Source organism: Hyperolius riggenbachi, chromosome 12 (genome assembly GCF_040937935.1).
Source record: "Hyperolius riggenbachi isolate aHypRig1 chromosome 12, aHypRig1.pri, whole genome shotgun sequence".
In the NCBI taxonomy this organism is placed as follows: domain Eukaryota; kingdom Metazoa; phylum Chordata; class Amphibia; order Anura; family Hyperoliidae; genus Hyperolius; species Hyperolius riggenbachi.
The window spans coordinates 62,030,129-62,047,342 of NC_090657.1; the positions used below are offsets into that span (position 1 = coordinate 62,030,129).

Here is a 17,214-nt window from a genome sequence, read left to right on the forward strand (position 1 = left end):
TTGTAGCTACGGCGGGGGTGGAACTATTGGCACTGGCGCGAAGGGCAGTGTATGTACAACATCATATTAGAGATCCACACACAGGCTTTGCCAGGAACAGTGTAACATTTATTTTCCCATCACACACGTACAATTTTCTGTCCGTACATCGACGATCGTTTCGGGGGCCAAGCCTTTTGTCAAGGCTAGGACAGACTCAGAAGATTTTTTTTTCCCTACGCGGGCACAGGGCGGCTGCAGGGTGCTGGCAGAAGCCCATGTAAGTGGAATTTGTTTTTTTAAAGTCCTTACAGGTTTTCTTTAAGCTTTGTACCCCCCACGCACACACACACACACACATAATAAGACAGAATCTCCCCACATGTAATTAAGCAGTGTGAGCCCACCTTCAAAAATTTAAGTACGCTGCCACAAGTGGGGGACACAAAAGAAGAAAGACGTGTACTCTGAGTGACCCCTTGTCCCCCTCAACTGCAATCTGTGGGGAGGCCAATGTTTTCAGGAGACAGTCACAGAGCACCCGAGCCAATTGTGCAGCCACTAAGTCCATAGCCTTGGACAATCGTGGCCCACATGAAACATTGGCTGGGACATATCGGTGCCTGGGACGGGGACCCTAATTCTGGGATATGTTTCAGGCAAACTGGGACATCTGGCTACTCTCTCTATCTGTTCACCTTATTGTATCATTATTATAGGTGCCCTATTTCTGGCTCTGAACATACTGTGGCAGTTGATTTGGCCTGAGGAAGTGGGCCAAGACCCCTGAAACGCGTTGCCAGTGCTATTAAAGATTATTCATTTATATATGAATTTGTCTTCATTGAGGTAAGCCACCTGAAACTGTTTTTATTTTATAGGTTTCATTAATTTTATTATCCTTTGGGCTCCTTGTCATTCTGTTTATTGTTTAATTATGCCTCAGTTCCCACTTGCTTGATTGGGATGTTGGCTGCATTCAAGCAGCAGATGTGTGCCATTGTATTGGATGAATTCCAGCATTCATATGGATGTGTTAACAATAAGCATTGGTCCTTTCGACATATTGGTCCACTACCATCGGCTGGAATACCGTTCTACAACACATCTGCCACTCTCCAACCTTTGAATTCTGTGTCTTGGAATTTGTATTGTATTTTATATCTTGCAGTCTGTTATGCATTTTATTCATCATGTTATGTTTGTCATTGTAATCATCAGTTCTGTATTTTGTCCATAGCTGATATATAACATTGTCTGTATTCAGGGGCGCCGCGAGGCACCAAGCAGACCACGCGGCCGCTTGGGGCCTCAAGGTCTTAGGGGCCTCGTCGGCTTCGTGACGTCGGCGTGACGTCACTGTTTTCCCGTAGCCCCGCGGGGATGGCAGAGCAGAGCAGGGCTACGGGAAGATGGCCGCCGCCGAAGCCCTGCTCTGGAGACTATTTATGTCTCCAGTACAGGGCTTCGGGTGGCCATCTTCCCGTAGCCCTGCAATCAATCAGCGCGGGAGAGTGCAGGAGGGAGGGAGCTCCGTGGGAACTGCGCGCCTGAGGAGCCGGCAAAGAGATGGGGAGAGAAGACTTCTACTAGTGCCAGGTGAGTAAATTCTTTTCTTTTTGCAGCTCTAATTGCGTTTATCTGCTGAAAATGTGCCCTAATTGCGTTTGATATCTGCTGAACTGTTCCCTAATTGCGTTTGATATCTGCTGAACTGTTCCCTAATTGTGTTTGATTTCTGCTGAAAATGTGCCCTAATTGCGTTTGATTTCTGCTGAACTGTTCCCTAATTGTGTTTGATTTCTGATGAACTGTGCCCTAATTGCATTTGATTTCTGCTGAAAATGTGCCCTAATTGTGTTTGATTTCTGCTGAACTGTTCCCTAATTGTGTTTGATTTCTGCTGAAAAGCAACACCAATCAGGATTGGGAATTCAGACATAAACAGCTCCAACCTTGTGCGCAGCCTTGGCGTACTAATCGATGGGGAATTGAGTTTCAGAAACCAAATTTCATCTGTAGTTAAATCTTCCTTCTTTCATCTGAAGAACATTGCAAAGATTAAACATCTGATTCCCCCAGAGGATCTTCAAACCCTAGTCCACGCCTTCATCACATCACGGCTGGACTACTGCAATGCCCTTTATGCTGGCCTCCCCAAAAAGGACCTGCGTCACCTGCAATTAGTGCAGAATGCTGCTGCCAGATTGCTAACAAACCAGCCTCGCCACTGTCACATTACACCGATCCTTCGCTCACTGCACTGGCTACCAGTAGAATGGAGAATACTCTTCAAGATTGGACGGCTGACATTCAAATCCCTGCACAATCTGGGCCCTGGATACATGAAGGACTTGCTGAAGCTGCACCACACCTCTCACAACCTCAGATCAGCAAGTTCTATAAACTTGGTCACTCCCAGAGTGCACCTCAAAGAATCTGGAGACAGAGCCTTCTGTCATGCTGCCCCTACTCTTTGGAACTCCCTACCACACCCAGTAAAGACAGCACCTTCCCTGGAGCTATTCAAATCCAGACTGAAAAGCCACCTGTTTAGCCTGGCATTTCCAGATTTATAAAATTCTTCCTCTGTACCACGATGGTCGGAGCCATGCTTATGCGCTTTGAGTCCCACGGGAGAAAAGCGCTTTACAAATGTTATTTGTTGTTGTTGTTGTTGTTGAACTGTGCCCTAATTGCGTTTGATTTCTTCTGAAAATGTGCCCTAATTGCGTTTGATTTCTGCTGAAATGTGGCCCAAATTGCGTTTGCTTTCTGCTGAAAATGTGCCCAAATTGCGTTTGATTTAAATGTGGCCCAAATTGCGTTTTATTTCTGCTGAAATGTGGCCCAAATTGCGTTTGATTTCTGCTGAAAATGTGCCCAAATTGCGTTTGATTTCTGCTGAAATGTGGCCCAAATTGCGTTTGATTTCTGCTGAAAATGTGCCCAAATTGCGTTTGATTTCTGCTGAAATGTGGCCCAAATTGCGTTTGATTTCTGCTGAAAATGTGCCTTAATTGCGTTTGATTTCTGCTGAAAATGTGCCCTAATTGCGTTTGATTTCTGCTGAAAATGTGCCCAAATTGCGTTTGATTTCTGCTGAAATGTGACCCAAATTGCGTTTGATTTCTGCTGAAATGTGGCACAAATTGCGTTTGATTTCTGCTGAAATGTGGCACAAATTCTGTTTGTTTTCTGTTGAAATGTTGCACAAATTGCGTTTGTTTTCTGCTGAAATGTTGCACAAATTGCGTTTTTATTTTCTGGTGTCTGGGGTAACTGTTGCTGCATTTATTATTTAATGGTCATAGTTGGCTATATTTGCTGTGCTACGGTTAAGCTCCGCCCATACAATGTCATGACCAAATCCATCCTTCGGCGCGCCTCAATCACCCCCACATCCATTTTTCCTCGCAAACAGCCCCGCCCCAATTCGCCCTCCAGCTCCACCCACATGTCATGGTCACGCCCACTTATGTGGGATAGCCACACCCATTTTTCACGCGATAGGGCCACTTCCTACAGTCCGCTTGGGGCCACAAAAACCTTAGCTGCACCCCTGTCTGTATTATTATGTTCCTCATGTTTGTTTTTCTTACTTTGTACAGTGCCACGGAATATGTTGGTGCTTTATAAATTAATAATAATAATAGTATTTGAACATATTAGCTTGCAAATTTCTCTTCAGGTTTCCTTATATTTTCCTATTTTCTCTATTTCCTGGGCCTTTTATTGTCTTTTGATTGCTATAGTGATACCCAAATATGCTTTTCATCATAAAATCAACAATAAACTAATAAGACAAATGCACCTAATAAATCCTGATTTGTGAATAAATACCAAGAAACGTGATCACTAAACAATGCAGAAAATGTCTGAGAGATAATAATTAACAATACTATACAAATAATTGAATACATAATAGCACATTATTAATTGTAAAATCAAATTAATTGGGAGTAATAAATGTACTTTTCCAGTCTCTCAGGTGATTGATCTATAGATTCCCCCGGAACCATAGCACGGGGTGATGACGCCCGGGATGGTATTAATCAGTGCACAGCGGGAAGGCGTTCTGATAACCATGGAGACGAGGCAGAGGGCGGTGCCGAGGCCTGCATGGGTTACTATGGATACGTCGCTGCGGATTGGCTGGCAAGTGAGGTTGCCATGGGGACGGTGACCTGTATTGGCGGCGCGGATGTGATGGCTGAGTGGATGGCCGTAGCTCGCCTACAGCGGTGATAGCGAATCGGCGGAGGTGAGACATCCGGGTACCCAGCTGGCTGGTCACGTGCTGAGCTCTGGGGATGGGGGCGCGAGGACGAGTGGTGCAAGTGCTGCTTGGCTTGGGTATTAGCAGTGCAACTATTTGTAAAACATTGTTCATAAAGCAGCGTGTGTGAATAATACTTCAGAGGACCCCAATGAGCTCATATAAGAAGGGGGTTTGTAGCAGCTAAATGTAGTGAGACTGATATGGAGGCTGCCATATTTGTTTCCTTTTAAACAATACCAGTTGCCTGGCAGCCCTGCTGATCTATTTGGCTGCAGTAGTGGCTGAATCACACCAGAAACAAGCATGCAGCTAATCTTGTCAGATCTGACAATACTGTCAGTTTCACCTGATCTGCTATATGCTTGTTCAGAGGCTAGGGCTAAAAGTGTTAGAGGCAGGATAGCCAGGCAACTGGTATTGCTTAAAAGGAAATAAATATGGCAGCCTCCATATCCCTCTTGTTACAGTTGTCCATTAAGATTTTGCTGGGGCTCACAGGGGCAATTTCAGGCCCCATTCACACTGGGGTGCTTTTGCTTTCAATTCACACAAAGCGCTGATTACTTTCACTGCAGCATTTTCCTGGCCATTGTGGTGCGATTCTCACTCCAAAAAGAATGAGCATTGCAAAATGCGATAGCTGAAAAATCACCCAAAAAAGTAACTACAAAATCGCAATTCGCTAGAAGATTGCAACTTGCTTTTAGAAGTGTGACCGTCCCTCAGACGTGCTTTGGGATTGCTGGCAATTCCAAAGACGGTAGACTGATGCTACGTACACACATGCGACAACGATTGTTCGTTAAGAACGACGAACGAACTTTTAATTGATGAAAGAACGACCTAAGTAAAGGTAGTTTTAAAATGTGTGTAACGATCAGATCGTTAGAACGAACGTTACATCACAGAAAGCAACTATTGCGCCTGCGCATAAAAATGAGAAGTTCCATGGAGAAATAGTGAAATGCGCATGTCAAGCCTAGTACGAACGATCGTTTCCAACCATGTACTACTTTTGCAAACGATCGTCGTTGGTTAAAATCCGCCGAGACAGAACTTTCTTTTGTAGCGATTTGGCTCGTTCGTCGTTTGCCTTAATAGTCGGTGGTTCGTTTTTTGTAACGATCGTCGTTGGTAAAGATCGGGGAACGATCGTTACAAACGACTATAGTCGCATGTGTGTACGCACCTTGAGGCCAGGGACTAGTGATGGGAATTCCGGCTCTTCTCAGAGAATCGGCGCTTCTGAATCGGCTCCCATTAAAGAGCCGGCTCTTATGGCTCTCAATCGGCTCTTCATTAAATATCACTGGACACCACTTAAGGTGCGTACACACATGCGACTATAGTCGTTTGTAACGATCGTTCCCCGATCTTTACCAACGACGATCGTTACAAAAAACGAACCACCGACTATTAAGGCAAACGACGAACGAGCCAAATCGCTACAAAAGAAAGTTCTGTCTCGGCGGATTTTAACCAACGACGATCGTTTGCAAAAGTAGTACATCGTTGGAAACGATCGTTCGTACTAGGCTTGACATGCGCATTTCACTATTTCTCCATGGAACTTCTCATTTTTATGCGCAGGCGCAATAGTTGCTTTCTGTGATGTAACGTTCGTTCTAACGATCAGATCGTTACACACATTTTAAAACTACCTTTACTTAGGTCGTTCTTTCATCAATTAAAAGTTCGTTCGTCGTTCTTAACGAACGATCGTTGTCGCATGTGTGTACGTAGCATAAGAATCGGAGTAAAAGCCCCGCCCCGTCTCCATGACAACTCCAGACTGCTTCGCTGACTAGGGCAATCCCTCCTGCTACTGCTCTGCTCCGCCCCATACACTCCTACAAGCTGCAAGAGGAGGACTAGAGGACTACATCTCCCAGCATGCCTCAGCGCCCTTTATTACAGAGCAAAGCAGAGCTCTGTGGGGCGGCTGAGGCATCGGCTCTTTTAAAACTGAGAGCCGGTGTAATGTCTCATTGCGCTGCCCGGAAGCTCCCTTCCACACTGAGTATCGCGCATGCCCAGTGTGAAGTTAATTATGCTGCTGGAGGTAAAATACTAAATATCTCCGCTCCCACACCTCTTACACTTCCCACATTTTCAGGGTAGGGAGGGGACCCCCCGAACGACCTCTATGCCAAATTGCAGCCCCCAAGCACCGCTGGTTCAGGAGATAGATTACAGAAACCTATCTCGGGAACCAGTGGATCTCGGGGGCTGCAATTTGGCATAGAGGTCGTTCGGGGGGCCCCTTCCTACCCTGAAAATTTGGGGAGTGTAAGAGGTGTGGGAGCGGAGATATTTAGTATTTTAACTCCAGCAGCATCATTCTATAGGAAATGTGGCCGCACAGTCTCCTACTGCGCATGCGGGGCAGCGCAAATCCACAGGCAGCGTAATCAGACACAACACCGGCTCTTGTTGTTCACAGAGCTCTTAGAGCCCTCTCGTTCGCGAACGACCATCACTACCAGGGACCAAGTACAAATCGCAAAGTGCTATCACAATCACTAGCAGTTTGTGTAAATGTTTGTAATTAATATGTGGTGCAATGTAGGTGTTGTATTGCACCCAAACGCTGGCAAAGTGCTGCATGTTCTGTGATTGTGATTAGCCCTAATCACAATCGCTCTAGTCGGCTCAACATCATAGACTTTAGTAAAGCATTTTTGAAAGTGGCTGTGATTTTTGAAGCTGCAAAATTGTTCAAAAAAGCACTCTAGTGGGTCTCGGGCCTTTTTCCAACACTTTACTGATTCCTGGCGATCAGCAAAGCGCTGCGTACATTGTATCCCTAAGGGATCATTCACACTGTAGCGCTTGTGATTTGCAGAAATTGCAAAGGCGCTGCATTCATCACATGACTGCTGCTGCCATTAAGGCAAAGTGGGCAGTTGCCCCAGTACCCTGACCACTGCTGCCCCGGAGCCCCCTGCACAATATGTAGCTGCATTTTAATAACTCACCTGTTCTGGCGCTCTGCTCCATCCATGCTCCGTCTCCATCCCCACTTCCTGCCTCTCCTGCGTGACACGGCGCAGGTTATTTACATATAACACACGCCACATGGAGAAGAGGCAGGCTTGGGGGCTAAAGCCAGTGCGCTGGAATAGGGGAGTTATTCCCTGGTGCTTGCCATGTCAGTATACTGTGGGCAAAGCCCCGCCTCCTTTGCCCTATTAGGACCTCCCAAATTGATAAAAGGCCCCTTACAGCCCCATACCGACATTCCTTTTGAAGTCCTCGCCTCCAGCAGACTCCTAAATTTAAACCTTACCTCCGCTCTGCGGTCTCCAGCAGGTTGGCTCCCCTGCTGAGGTCCAGTCCTTAGGTGGCTAAATCCTCCTATGAGGTCTGGAGTCCCCTCTGATACTCTCCGGGGCAATTTCGGAAATTTTCTGCGCACCGCATTGTACTTAAATAGTACTGCGGTTTGTTCTCCCCTGCAGCCAGTTTTCCGGGCGCCTGAGCTCCGTCCCTACGCTCTGTACTCTTGCGCGTGCGTGCGCGAAGCTTCCTGATTTGTTGGATGGCCGGAAGTAGAGCGAAGAGGCACTGGCGGCCATCTTGCTTAAGGGCAGAGACGGAACTTCCTCTGAAGGCCGGATATAAGCCGGCTCTGCGGGCAATATGGCGTCCGGCAGCATCAGTGGGATGCCCAGCGTGGCAGATCGAGCTGTGGACAGGTCTGAAGTGACGGCGACCAGGTAGGAAGATGGTGGTTATTTTCTTTATTGGCCACGCCGTTGGCTACTGTTGCTGTTAGATTGTTATTCCAGGGGTTTGCCTGGTAGATTTGGTTGTAGTTATTGTCAGTGCTTGTGGTATTGGTTGTGGGAAGCATAGTTGGATGCAGGTTCCTATATAGATATAGCAGGGGTCTCTCTTTTTTTGTGGTAGAGGTGTAGATATTAGTAGGGGTACGTGTTTTAATGGTACCAATTGTAGTCCGTTCTGTTTCAGCTGCACAAGATGGGGAAGAGTAAAGGAGAGTATCCGACTTCGCATACGAAGTCTAAATCTAAAAATCGGTAAGGGTGGTAAGTATATTAAATGAGCTGAAGATTATGGTGTTCCTTTATGTTACTGATGTGCTGTCATTAATTTGGCAGGCATCACAAGGAAGATTCTACAAGTGATAGCCCAAGAGATAGAAGAGTGGATAGAGATGTTGACCATTATACGGGGAACACTAGCAAGACAGAAGCTGTTACAAAGTCACCAGTCAGAAATGTATTAAAGGATCATTGTGTGGATGAGCGATCCAGGTCGCACGCTGGGGAAGCAAATTATGAGGAGAGAAAAGATTCTTCATGTGAAATTGTTGATGTGCAAACTAGGGATGAGTTACCGCAGACATCAGCATCTCTGGAGCCATCGTTTCCTCCGGAGAATAAGTGCTGGATTTGTGGTAGAAGATCATTACCCAAAAAGAAAGTATGTGAACTATGTCACTTGGACATTGCCAGGGAGGATAGAGAGGTATCTTCGCTGATTAAGCAAGTGGTAAAGGATACAGTCTCAGAATTATCCGTCAGACAGAAGTCTCCCCAGTCGGCTGCTTCTCGATTTTCTTCTCATGATAGTTCATCTTCTGATTCAGACTCTGATAGGGAAGAAATTCCTTTTGATTTTTCATTGATCCCTACTTTTGTGTCCCGTGTTAAAGAGGCAATACAGTGGGAAGATGCAGTCGCTTCTCCAAAGGAAAAGAGGAAAAGATACTATAAACATCTGAATAAAGAGCGTGTTGCATTTCCATTGATGGATGAGATTAAAGAATTAATCCTTGAGGAGTGGGAGAAGACGGTCAAGAAACCATCTATCAAAAATAAATTGCAAAAAATGTACCCGCTTTCAGAGACGGATGATTCTTTAATTCAGACTAACCCATTAGTGGATGCCTCACTCATGAAAATCATACGCAATGTCACTCTTCCTTTGGAGGATTCAATCTCTTTCAGGGATATTTTGGATCGTCAGATAGATCACGAATTGAAAAGAGCATATTTGTCATCAGGAGAATCGGTTAAAGTGGCCATTTCCTTAACATCCATAGCTAAAGCATTAAAAGTTTGGATTAATGACATTCATAGACTTCTGCAGACCCCTGGTAAAATAGAGGATATAACACTAGCATTGGAAGAATTATCTTTGGCAGCAGATTTTATTGGAGTAGCGAGTGTAGATTCTATAAGATGTTGTAGTAGGTCAATGCTATATTCAGTAATGGCTAGACGCTCACTATGGCTTAAACCCTGGGCGGCGGATCCGTCGTCCAAACAGATGTGGACGAAGATTCCGTTTGACGGAAAGAACTTATTTGGGCCCAAGATGGATGCTGCCATATCAAGGGTCACTGGGGGTAAGTCAGGGCTTTTGCCCCAGGACCGAAAATTCAGAGCCCTGCGTTATCCTCAGTCCAAGAGACAGTCGTTTAACAGGGTTTCAGATTCTAGGTCTTACAGGCCAGGAAAAGAATATAGAAGGAATTGGAGGTCTTCCCAGCCGTTTCAGAAAGCTTCTAAATCCAAAATGGCTAACCCACAAGAGTCGAACAAGTCCTTTTGAGTTAAGGCCCGTCCAAGATATCCCGGTAGGAGCAAGGCTATCATACTTCAGGGACATCTGGGCGGGAAAGACAAAAAGCGACTGGATTACAAATACAGTTTCACTGGGCCACCAATGGCGTTTCAAGAAAAACCCTCCACCAGACAAGTTGGTGGTGACAAAGATTCCAAGTTCAATTCAGAAAAGATTGGTCCTGGTAGAATATGTCACAAAGCTTATGAATCAAAAAGCGGTCTGTTTAGTTCCGGAAGAACAAAAAGATACAGGTTTTTATTCGCCGATGTTTCTTATAAAGAAAAAGTCGGGAGACTTGAGACCAGTGTTAGATCTAAAAAAAACTAAACAAATTTATCCATGTTCCCAGATTCAAAATGGAGAGTCTAGCATCTATCACGATGTCGATTCAGCCAGGAGATTGGATGTCGTCCATAGACCTGAAGGACGCATATTTTCATGTGCCGATCCACCCAGATTTTCAAACATTTCTTCGTTTTGCGGTAGGCCATTTGCACCTGCAGTTCGTCTGCCTACCATTCGGGCTAGCTACGTCGCCGCGAACTTTTTCAAAAATACTTATGGAAGTGGTATCGCTTATTCGTCTTCAGAGGATTCGGGTCCTTCATTATTTGGACGACATCCTTCTCCTGGCTGCTACGAAAGAATTATTAGAGACCCATCAGCAGGTATTGATTCAAACCCTAGTAGAGTTCGGGTGGATTATAAATTACGCAAAAAGCCAGTTAACTCCCAGCCAGAGAATGATCTTCTTGGGGGCAGAATTGGATACTCTCCAAGGTTCAATATCATTGCCAGATCAGAAGCAAGTGCTCTTACGTCACACTGTGATGTCCCTGTTGCATCAGGACTATGTGTCAGCCAGAGTTTGTCTCAGAGTAATAGGATTGATGTCATCCGTCATTCAGATGGTCGCATGGGCACACTGGAACCTCAGGGCGTTTCAATTGAACTTTCTGAGACAGTGGAACAGACAAAGCATGTCTCAGGACATTTTCCTATCAAGCAAGGTAAAAGCGTCACTCCAGTGGTGGTCGAAGACAGCCAACTTGAAGAACTACCGTCAGTTGTTTCCTCTGCAGTGGCAGATTGTCACCACAGATGCCAGCCAATTTGGTTTGGGTGCAGTATTCAAACAGCACATGGCGCAAGGACGATGGCAGCGTCAGAACGAGAATGTGGTGTCAAATATCCTGGAGCTCAGGGCAGCCTTTCAGGCTCTGTTGTACTTCCTTCCACTGTTGAAGGGGAAATCAGTTCAGCTTCAGATGGACAATGTATGCGCAGTTTCTTATGTGAAGCGTCAAGGGGGCACGCACAGCACCTCATTAATGAAGGAGGTGACCCCTCTGATGAACTTGGCCCAAGAGAACTTTCAAAACATTTCAGCAGTTTATATTCCAGGGGCCCGGAATCAGCAAGCGGATTATCTGTCGCGCAACTGTTTGGACAACAACGAGTGGTCCCTCCATCCGCAGGTTTTTCATCACTTAGGGCTGGTGCACACCAAAACCCGCTAGCAGATCCGCAAAATGCTAGCAGATTTTGAAACGCTTTTTCTTCTTTTTCTGTAGCGTTTCAGCTAGCGTTTTGCGGTTTTGTCTAGCGGTTTTGGTGTAGTAGATTTCCTGTATTGTTACAGTAAAGCTGTTACTGAACAGCTACTGTAACAAAAACCGCCTGGCAAACCGCTCTGAAGTGCCGTTTTTCAGAGCGGTTTGCGTTTTTCCTATACTTAACATTGAGGCAGAAACGCATCCGCAATCCAAAAAATGCCTCACCCAGGCATTTTTCGTTTCTGCAAAACGCCTGCCGCTCTGGTGTGCACCACCCCATTGAGATACATTGACCAAGCAGATCCGCAGCCGCAAGCGGATCTGAAAACGCCCAAAAAGCCGCTCGGTGTGCACCAGCCCTAAGTGAGGGAATGGGGCATTCCACAAATAGACCTATTCGCATCAATGAAGAATCACAAGACCCCTCTTTACTTTTCAAGATTCCTGGACCACAGGGCACTAGGAATAGACGCACTAGCTCAGTCATGGGATTTCAAGACAGCATATGCTTTTCCGCCCATTCCACTAATCTTTCGCTTTCTGCAGAAGCTAACGACTCTCAAGATGGAGGTATTAGCAATCCTTCCTTTTTGGCCAAACAGGCCGTGGTTTCCCCTTCTGCTTCAAATGAGTATGAGAGATCCCAAGCCTCTCCCGCAGATCAGAGACCTGTTGTCACAGGGTGCAGTGGTACACCAGCGCCTGGACAAGCTTCATTTGATGGCCTGGAGTTTGAAAGGGCTAGGTTACTGAATTTAGGATGTTCATCTCAGGTAGTGGATACTCTACTGAAAGCAAAAAAAGCCAACCACGATTAATTCCTATAACCGGACATGGAACTCTGTTTGTGTTTTTGCAAAAGAAACTGGAGGTTCTATTGATAATATTACAGTGACTGACTTACTTTCATTTCTTCAGAGGGGGCTTGACATGAATCTTTCCTATTCTACGCTAAAAAGACATATTTTGGCCATATCATCGGTCTCGGGGACTTCATGGTCATCCCACCCGCTCATTGTTCGATTTTTTTTTAGAGCTGCCATAAAAATAACACCACCAATTGAGCCTAGATTCCCCAAGTGGGAGCTGCCATTGGTGTTGGAATTTATCGCCTCGTCAAAAGAATTTCAAAATGAAACTGCAACATTGCAAAATTTGTCATTCAAAGTTTTATTTTTGATTGCTATCACCTCTGGTAGAAGGGTGTCGGACTTACAGGCACTGTCTTGTAAGGAGCCTTATCTAGTATTCTTTGAGGATCGGTTAGTTCTGTTGCCAGTACAAACCTTTCTACCAAAAGTAACTTCCTCGTTTCATGTAAACCAGGAGTGGACACTTCCAGGTTTTGTATCTCAGGAGGATCCCTCAAAACCTCATGCCTTAGATGTGCTCTCAGCTGTTAAATCTTACCTGCTTGCAACCAAAGACATCCGAGATACTGACCGGTTGTTTATTATTCCATCTGGGTATAGAAAAGGGAAAGCAGCATCAAGGACTTTGGCTACTTGGGTAGTCAAACTGATTCAGAAGGCTTATAATGCAAAGGGGTTGGAGCCCCCGCAGGACATAAAGGCCCATTCGACTAGGAGTATGTCCTCCTCTTGGGCAGTATGGAGTAAAGTATCATTAGCAACAGTGTGTAAAGCGGCCAATTGGTCCTCAGCTCATACGTTTGTTAAACATTATTGTGTTGATTTCAGTTCTTTATCTTCAATTGAGTTTGGAAAGAGAGTAATTTACTCTGCCATGAATACTGTAGTTTGATGTTATGTTCATACAGATTAAATTTATTTCAACATTCCCAACCCTGTTTTGTGTCTAGTTATTGCCCACAGTATACTGACATGGCAAGCACCAGGGAATTCGGAAAACTGTATACTCACCTTCGGTAGTTTTCCTTTCCTGGTGATTGTCCATGTCAGTATATGGCCCCGCCCTATGCTGTCGGCTCGTCTAGTTACGGGAATGTTGGTATGGGGCTGTAAGGGGCCTTTTATCAATTTGGGAGGTCCTAATAGGGCAAAGGAGGCGGGGCTTTGCCCACAGTATACTGACATGGACAATCACCAGGAAAGGAAAACTACCGAAGGTGAGTATACAGTTTTCCGAATTATGATGCAGGAGCAGTCGGAAGGGAGGATAAATTAGTTGTCAGTGCCTCTTAACTTGGCCCTGATGCAGCATTTTTGGAACAATCCAGATGCAATTCTCATTTCACCAAATCACAAAGCGCAATCGGTGTATTATTTCCACAAACGATTGCAATCGCATTTTGTAATCCCACATGTTAATGGGCCCTAATGAAAGTCAATGGATGGGATTTCTCAGGTGCGATATCTCTGTTCCCAAAATCGAAGTTGCATTTCATGCAGAATTTTTTTTCTCTGAGCAATTGCGCTTCAATGCAAAGTACATGGTTGCTGCCAAATCACTTTTCAACCACTTATATAAAGCGATGTTATTACCCAGCATCCCCCAAAAAAGGGAAGCTCAATCGCTTTACAAATTGCTAGCACTAAATTAAAAGGCAAAATGAAAATCACCAAAATGTCCGAATTACTCTGGTTTTGTAATTTGGGCTCCGCTGATTGCCGGTGCCCAAATGTATTCACAGTGCCGCTGTAGCTGTAATTCAAATTACTGCCTATGGAGACGCCCAAATGTGCTCGGCTGTGCTTTCTTTTTTACCTATCTGTCCTTCAGTTATCCCCTTGCAGCACTAGTGTTCTCCCCAGGCTTTTTTAGCCGGGTGCTCCACCCGGCTAGTTTTGGTGACCACTCGGCTGTCATCGGCTCACCTTCTCCTCTGCTGTATGCAGAGAAGCGTTCTGTTATCACGCCCCACCCGGCTACTTTATCATGCCACCCGGCTGAAAAACATTTCTGGGGAGAACACTGAGCAGGTATATTGTCATTTACTTATGTATTTATTTTAAAGGAAGACTGAAGTGAGGCGGAAATAGAGACTGACACATTTATTTCCTTTTAAATAATGCACATTGCCTGGCTGTCCTGCTGGTCCTTGGCCTCTGAGAGTAGAAGCACACTAAGCAGTGCGGGAAAGTTAGCGTTTTTGCTGCATATGCGTTTGTGTGTTTTCAGTGCGTTTGCATCTTGCATTTTTGTTTGGCACATGTTTTTCTTGCATTTTGTGTCCGTTTGCAGTTCGTGTGTGTGTGTGTGTGTGTGTGTGTGTGTGTGTGTGCGTGCGTGCGTGCGTGTGCGTGCGTGTACACAAACGCTGTCCATCTAATCTGACTGAGCTGGAGCTGTTTTGCAACAATGGGCAAGGTGTAAAGCTGGTAGAGACTTACCCTAAAAGACTGGCAGCTGTAATTGCAGCAAAAGGTGGTTCTACAAACAAAGTATTGACTCAGGGGGCTGAATAATTACGCACACCCCACTTTGCAGTTTTGTTTTTTTTAAATGTTTGGAATCTTGTATGATTTTCGTTCCACTTCTCACGTCTACACCACTTTGTATTGGTCTTCACGTGGAATTCCAATAAAATTGATTCATGTTTGTGGCAGTAATGTGACACAATGTGGCAGTAATATGACAAAATGTGGCCTATCTATCTATCTATCTATCTATCTATCTACAGTGGCTTGCAAAAGTATTCGGCCCCCTTCAAGTTTTCCACATTTTTGTCATATTACTGCCACAAACATGAATCAATTTTATTGGAATTCCATGTGAAAGACCAATACAAAGTGGTGTACACGTGAGAAGTGGAACGAAAATCATACATCATTCCAAACATTTTTTACAAATCAATAAGTCAATACTTTGTAGAACCACCTTTTGCTGCAATTACAGCTGTCAGTCTTTTAGGGTATGTCTCTACCAGCTTTCCACATCTAGAGACTGAAATCCTTGCCCATTCTGCTTTGCAAAACAGCTCCAGCTCAGTCACATTAGATGGACAGCGTTTGTGAACAGCAGTTTTCAGATCTTGCCACAGAATCTCGATTGGATTTAGATCTGGACTTTGACTGGGCCGTTCTAACACATGGATATGTGTTGTTTTAAACCATTCCATTGTTGCCCTGGCTTTATGTTTAGGGTCGTTGTATTGCTGGAAGGGGGACCTCCACCCCAGTCTCAAGTCTTTTGCAGACTCCAAGAGGTTTTCTTCCAAGATTGCCCTGTATTTGGCTACATACATCTTCCCATCAACTCTGACCAGCTTCCTTGTCTCTGTTGAAAAGAAGCACCCCCTGAGCATGATGCTGCCACCACCATATTTGACAGTGGGGATGGTGTGTTTAGAGTGATGTGCAGTGTTAGTTTTCTGCCACACATAGCGTTTTGCATTTTGGCCAAAAAGTCCCATTTTGGTCTCATCTGACCAGAGCACCTTCTTCCACATGGTTGCTGTGTCCCCCACATGGCTTGTGGCAACCTGCAAACGGGATTTCCTATGCTTTTCTGTTCACAATGGCTTTCTTCTTGCCACCCTTCCAGAAAGGCCAACTTTGTGCAGTGCACGACTAATAGTTGTCCTATGGACAGATTCCCCCACCTGAGCTGTAGATCTCTGCAGCTCGTCCAGAGTCACCATGGGCCTCTTGACTGCATTTCTGATCAGCGGTCTTCTTGTTTAGCCTGTGAGTTTAGGTGGACGGCCTTGTCTTGGTAGGTTTACAGTTGTACCATACTCCTTCCATTTATGAATGATCGCTTGAACAGTGCTCCGTGGGATGTTCAAGGCTTTGGAAATCTTTTTGTAGCCTAAGCCTGCTTTAAATTTCTCAATAACTTTACCTCTGACCTGTCTGGTGTGTTCTTTGGACTTCATGGTGTTGTTGCTATCAAGATTCTCTTAGACAAGGAGGCTGTCAGCTCTGCTGAGGAGGAACAGAGGCCTAATTACCCACACGTGGCCTGCCTGTAGTGTGCTGGCTGAGGAGGCTGTCAGCTCTGTGTGGGGCTGAGGAGGCTGTCAGCTCTGTGTGGGGCTGAGAAGGCTGTCAGCTCTGTGTGGGGCTGAGGAGGCTGTCAGCTCTGTGTGGGGCTGAGGAGGCTGTCAGCTCTGTGTGGGGCTGAGGGGGCTGTCAGCTCTGTGTGGGGCTGAGGGGGCTGTCAGCTCTGTGTGGGGCTGAGGGGGCTGTCAGCTCTGTGTGGGGCTGAGGGGGCTGTCAGCTCTGTGTGGGGCTGAGGGGGCTGTCAGCTCTGTGTGGGGCTGAGGGGGCTGTCAGCTCTGTGTGGGGCTGAGGGGGCTGTCAGCTCTGTGTGGGGCTGAGGGGGCTGTCAGCTCTGTGTGGGGCTGAGGGGGCTGTCAGCTCTGTGTGGGGCTGAGGGGGCTGTCAGCTCTGTGTGGGGCTGAGGGGGCTGTCAGCTCTGTGTGGGGCTGAGGGGGCTGTCAGCTCTGTGTGGGGCTGAGGGGGCTGCCCGCTCTGTGTGGGGCTGAGGAGGCTGCCCGCGGTGGCCTGCGGACGAGGAGAGGATCGGGTGGTATTGCGTAGTTCCGCGCATACACCAGCATGTGCTCCGTATTCAGCCCGGGTAGCGCTGGGATAGTTAGAAAGCCTCGCTCATTGGTTACTGCAGGAACCTTCCTCCAATAGGAATCAGCCTGATTCCTATTGGAGGAAGGTTCCTGCAGTAACCAATGAGCAAGGCTTTCTAACTATCCCAGCGCTACCCGGGGCTGAATACGGAGCACACGCTGGTGTATGCGCGGGACTACGCCGATACTATAACTACGCAATACCACCCGATCCTCTCCCCCTCCACAGGACAACGCCGCGCGGGCCACAGAAACTGGCCTCGCGGGCCACAAATGGGCCGTAGGTT

General features: G+C 46.1%; 1 protein-coding gene across 3 annotated transcripts in view; it reads left to right on the forward strand.

The window, feature by feature from the left end:
- The first annotated feature begins 4,094 nt into the window (after positions 1–4,094).
- CCDC57 (coiled-coil domain containing 57) overlaps positions 4,095–17,214 on the forward strand; it is a 131,370-nt gene continuing 118,250 nt past the window's right edge. For 2 of the 3 annotated variants that reach the window (XM_068262320.1, XM_068262322.1), the window contains exon 1: positions 4,095–4,243. The gene's annotated coding sequence lies outside the window, so the exon portion shown is untranslated. The other variant, XM_068262321.1, reaches the window with a different exon arrangement.